The following is a 6,310-nucleotide window of genomic DNA, read 5'->3' on the forward strand; positions in this document are numbered from 1 at the left end:
CAGAGGAGACTGTTTAACTCTGTTAGAATATTATATGAAATTTAGTGAGTGATACCCCAGCAGCTTTTGTTAAGTTGCAAGAATATTTAATGAATTAGTCGTTTACAGGTAAAAACAGGAAATTTTCTTCATTTGGTTAAAAACTCTGAATATTAGTGAAAGTAAAATTATACAGGTACAACTGGATTTATTAACTGCAATACATACACAATGTATATATCCCGTACCCAGGCAATAAATAACATTTGCAGTCTTTGTGCATTATATTTAATTATGAATTTGTTTTATTAAAAAAGATGTAATAAACCCCCTGTCCCTTTTTTAAGATAAAGTTTCAAAATTTTATTCTTGAAAAATAATATTTCATTTTATTAAGCGATTTTCCTATCCCCCCCCCCCCCCCCGGCCACCAATTTTATTGAATTTTAATTCACATGCAGGTTTTACATGTTCATGCTAGATCTTTTTTTTTTTTCGATAATTCTATCTTTCAACTTGATTTGAATTATGTATCTACATGTGTGTGTTAGCAAATATGTTGATAAATGTTATAATTGTTTATAAAGTTTGAATCTCTATTCAACTTTAAATCATTTATTAATTAAGCTTTATGTACATGTTCATCATCAAGAACTGTGTGTTTTGTACTGTTTTATGTTTCTTTCAAATAAAAATGTTGAAAACTTATAAACACGTTTAAGTGTTTATTTATTTTGTAAATTAAACACGTTGAAGTGTTTAAAAAATGACGTATAAACATGTTTAAGTGATTATTATCTGTTGCATCGAATAAACATGTTTAAGTGTTTAGGTTGAACGTGTTTATTAATAAAACATGAAATGTTTAAATTTTAAACACGTACGGCGTTTATTTAGTAAACTCCTTGTGTTTATTCAGTGTTTAATCTTTAAACGTTTTGTGTTTTTGAAGTGTTTAGTATTTAAACAGAATGATAAGGAAGTATTTAAATATTAAACCTTATGTGTTTAGATTTTAAACATTCTAACATGTTTATTTCTTAAAGACTTCACGAAGTGTTTAAATTTTAAACGTGTTAAAGTGTTTATTATCTGTGGCAATTTGGTGTTTATTTTTAAAACATTTATTTTTTACAGTGTAGATCTAATACATGTGTGGAGAAATTACTTATAAATGCATATACATGTAAATGTACAGTCACAGCCAATTTCTGTCTTTATATCACGCACTTTTGATAGTTCTTATTACTAGTATTTCTGCAAAAATACATTAAATTCTTTTTATTTTTTTTTTCTTTTCATCTCTTACTTGTACTAGTAAAGTTATAATCCAAATACATTGTCAAAAAATTACAGGTAATAAGCCTATAAAACAGACTATACACATGTGACCACCCAGGTGTGAAAATCCCAATTTTGGCTAGATGGCTAGATGGGAATAAGAAATTCAAAATTTTGGCTAAGTGGGAATGAACCGTTAGAGCGTCTGCTCTAGAGTCGCGGCGTAAGGAGTTGATACTTACGTCGCAGGTTCGAATCCCACTGTGGGACGTGGAGACCGGTCCTTCGGATGAGACCGTATAAACCGAGGTCCCGTGTCGCAGTAGGTGCTGGCACGAAAAAGATAACTCACTGCTCAATGGCCGTAAGTGCCGAGCATAGGACAAAATTTGCAGCTCTCCACTGGCAAGTGGTGGCGTCTCCATATGAGTGAAAAATCCTCGAGAGGGACGTTAAACAACATACAAACAAACAAACAAACAAACAAATACGAAGTGACATAATCAATTAATACTCTGTACACTAATAGTTACAAATGCTTCACAGTTCTTGTTTAGGAAGACAATTTGATCGACGGCAGAGAAGGACGCGACTTCGTAATGATTAGCGAAAGAGAATATCTTTGGGAACGGACGTTGTCTTGGTCGCGAGTCGTATATTATTAAAATTACATTATTTTCTCTGTGATAACTCTGAAAGTTAAGAATATTTACAACGTCACCCGTTATGCATAAATGATCCCACGTTTTCCAAGTGATTCCTTAAATATACGGTTGTTTCCCCCTTATACCCTTAACTTACTATGCACAGCAGACTTTTAACATTTTTTTTTAAATCTTTCGTTATTTTAAAATATTTCTTCACTCTTTAATTGGTAGCGGTATTTCTATGTATGTCCGACTTTGCTACCGTGTGCTAAAGAAATAATCTAAGGATAATTAATAGATCATAATTAAACGATGTTCATTGAAAACAAATAAAAACTAGACGCGAGAACGGGTATTAACTGGTGTAGGTGAGGCTAATTACTGTATAAACATGGACAATGCACGCAATTTAAATCACATTTTTGATAAGTCTTTAATAAATATATGCACTTTGAAATATGAAAAAATAATTATACATCCGAGTAACGGAGTACCGATTTTAGTATTCGATACTCGGACGTTCGATCGAGAACCCGGTTAACCGGGTACTCGTTGACATCCCTAAAAAATAGACAAAAAAATTGCAAGTATAAAAATTTACTTATAACTGTAATACGTTCATTTAAAAAGCAAATACCTGTAAAAGGTAGTTTCAACATTGCTGCTTTTGAACACTTTTAAGCAAAAGCTGTATTCCAATTGTTTGAGTAATTGTACATCACCTTGTGTGTGCGGTGAGGCATGGATAAGTGCGATTACTTCACATTGTGCTGAATTATGACCAATCAATTATCACGTTAACCAGTGCTTCTTTGTTAATTAATTCAAGAAGTAACTGTTTGGTCAAAATCAGCTAGCTGTTGTATACAGTCCCGAAACGTTTAGATGAATGCAATTTGCTCTGAACGAGACATGTCTTGGAAAGCGATTGTCCATGTATTGTTTTCAAAACAGTTCAAAGTTGAAAACTACCACTGCAACAAAGTGTGATTTTTTTTAAGTTTGGGAAAAATGCTTAATATTCATTTCTGAAATAGCACCCAGGTTTTTCAACCCTTGAAAAATAAAGGATAACTCCCGTTTGGATCTTTTAATTAAAAAAAAATTTAAATGCTTCCCATATTTTCCATTTATATATATTTTTTTTCAATTTGTTTATTTCACTTTGCTAACATATTAAGATACATTCTAATTGTAGATTTTTATGAAATGTAATCTGTCTGTTTTCAAGAAATGAAACTTTTCCAGTTTTTAACGCTTATTTTTTGTTGAAAATTGAAAAAAAAAAAAATACTAAGACATATTTCTTGTCTTTTTTTTTTATATACACTTTATATTAGTAAACTCCTGCCTATAATATTAAGCTTTTGAAAAAAGAATTAAATGAGAAATTTTTTTTGTATTTCTCATTAAAATGATTAAAAAATTATCAAAATTACAATTTCACATACTGAAAGGTGGGGTATTTCGAATCGTTTCGAAAGTTTCGTTTGGTATCCCATACCATCTTAACCGTCGCCCGATCATCGTTCGCTGGGCCGCAGTTTGTTTTTCAACGTCGTCCATCGTTCACAAAAACCCAATTCCTAAATGTCGACCGACCGACAACCGACCTTAAAAACTGTCTGCCGATTTTCGGACGATGATCAAAGGTTGGTCGATTGACTATTTAACGACTGCTTCAATTGAAGGAATCGGCCACCGACAAAAATTATGACTTGGCACGACTGACACAAAGTTGATCGGCAGATGAAAAAAGAGGTCAAAATCGGGCAAGACAACGGCAGATGAACTGCCAATTGTCGCCTGAAGAATCTTTTTTTTTCGCCTAAAAAAGCCGTCTGCCGTCGATCGTTTTTGTAAATGTGACTGGGGTTTTAATCAGTGATTTTCCACTTTCGAAAAACAATGCTCTCCTCGCCCTTTGAGCTTTCCTGACAGAAAAAAACAGCAATTATTGTATGATTCAACGATAAAATTGTTACAAAACTTCTTCTCCGATTCTTTGTGCCAGAATATTATGTTCACTTGAGTGGAATTCAGATGCAGGTGAAATAACTTTCAGAATTATTTTCAATCTATTTTTAGTTCAATGTAGGAAAAATAAATCCTTGTATTCACCTGGAAGGTCAATAAAATGGTATATCTTTAATTATAAATTGAAAACATTAATTACTTCAATATACACTGTATAGAAAGGTTTCCATATTAATTTGACAAATGTCTAACTGTTTTAAAGTGGATTTTAAAAAAAAAATATTCCTCTTACATGTATGTATCCTATTCCCAGACGACCATGTTAACAGACTTGAATGTACATTATACTGGGATTCTTCTTTATTACTTCTATATATGTGAAAAGAAAGTAGACCACTAGCGCTGTATATAAATAAAATTGAATGCACATTATACGATTGTATATTTTTGTATATTTTTCAGACATGCAGAAATTTTATGTCCTTCTTGTTTTTGCCACGTCTGCTTCATATTTGAACGTTCTACTGACCATATACGACAAAGACCAACAAACAACTAAAGTGTCTGACAAACGGGATGACTTCATCTTTTTTTAACGTCAACTTTCCTCATTTATGAAATAATATTCCGGTATCATTTGCATATAATGTTTACGTCTACCAACTTATTCGATACCCAAGAGCACGATTAATTTTTAAATCGAGGCAGACTACTGACAGATACATTAAGTTGATGTTACAGGGATTTCAACAACCTCGTTTAAAGTCAGCATTTCGTAAATTCAATGGTCGTATCAATGACCCTGTCAACAAATATGACCCATAACTGGGTCATTTGTTTGTCCCTTGTTTTTATACTGAATTCTACAACAGAATGTCCCGTTTACCTGATTTATTCTCAGTGCTCACGGCGGGTGTGACGGGTCAACAGGGGATACTTACTCTTTCTATGCACCTGATCCGACCTCTGCAATTTTCGGGGGTCCTTTTTTATGCCCTGCTAACAGAATTGTATTGTTTGTGGATTTTTTTTTTAAATCATCACTGTTCGTTATCTTCACCTTTTTTTCATTAGGAAATATATTCACAGTATGTCGTTCTCACGAGATATTATGTTATTTTCGATACATTCTACCTCATTTGCACGACTTTTTATGTCATTCAAAATATACATATATATTACATTGCATAACTTTCTGTATTTATTTCCGAAAATTTATCTCATCCCTTTTTTCTTCATTTTTTAAAAAAAAAAGTTGATCCTACTCAAAGCATACTGATTACTTTGGGAGAAATGTTTACCGAGAAAAGCCAGAGCATCCCGCTTGTCTGTTATTTAGCTATGAATGTCTATAATCAGTCAAATATCCAAATATGAAACAAATGGAAGACAGTCATAAAGGGAAATTACGTTAACAGTTATAACCAATAGTAACCATTTTTCGATTTTCAATATGTGCTTAGAACACAAGAGGCTTGAAAGAAGTAAATATGCATGTAAATGTAATGCTGTTTTATTACATTTTAATTGCGCGTTCGTCCAGTGTTGGTCAAAAGGGGCATAAAGAAGAATAATAAACATTGAGGTTCAAACCTTGGCATCAATCCCTGTTATAAATTTTGTATCATGCACTCTGTTGGAATAGGGGCCATTTTTCAACGAGGGTCAATTTTTTATAGGACAAACACATAAAAAAAAAAAAATGACCCTTAGGGCTCTTTTTCTACAAAAAATCATTTTTTTCTACGGCTGGGGGGTCATTTTTTGTCGTTGAAAAATGGGGGTCATTATTCGTCTTTACACTGGCAACAGTATGTACATGTGCATCTTTTAAGCTGGGGAAAATACAATCTGATTAAAATACAGATCTCTTCATAGCGCAAAGCTTTGCGCTATGAAGAGATCTGTATTTTAATCAGATTGGGGGAAATATGTACCGATAGGCGACAATATGTGCAGTGAGAGTAAGTATATATTGTCACCGACGACAATATGTACAGAACAACAATATGTACCGTCACCCCCTCCCATTTTTTGTTGTTGTAAGGTCGAGCACTGGCATATTCCGGGATTTGGACGGTAAATAAGGTTTTTGGTTTTTTTTTTTTGCTTGTTAGATAATTTTGGGAGGTTGCCCCCCCCCCCCCCCCAACTTTCGAAATTTGTTCAAATCATGACCCCTGGGTGTAGGGTGGGGCAGAAATGGGGAATCAAAGTTTTACACAGGAATATATAGAAGTGTTTAAAAATATTTTCCCAGAAGCAGCAAAGCCATGATTAGTCATAATTAGAAGAAAGCATCTACAGGTAGTGTGGATTCAAGTTTGTTCAAATCATGACCCCATGGTGTAGGGTGGGACCATAAAAAGTGATCAAAGTTTTACACAAGAATATGTAGGAAAAAGAATCTGATGTTGAACAGAAGG

Source organism: Saccostrea echinata, unplaced genomic scaffold, assembly GCF_033153115.1.
Source record: "Saccostrea echinata isolate AGI-Se365-2 ecotype Australia unplaced genomic scaffold, CSIRO_AGI_Sech_v1 ptg000033l, whole genome shotgun sequence".
NCBI lineage: Eukaryota > Metazoa > Mollusca > Bivalvia > Ostreida > Ostreidae > Saccostrea > Saccostrea echinata.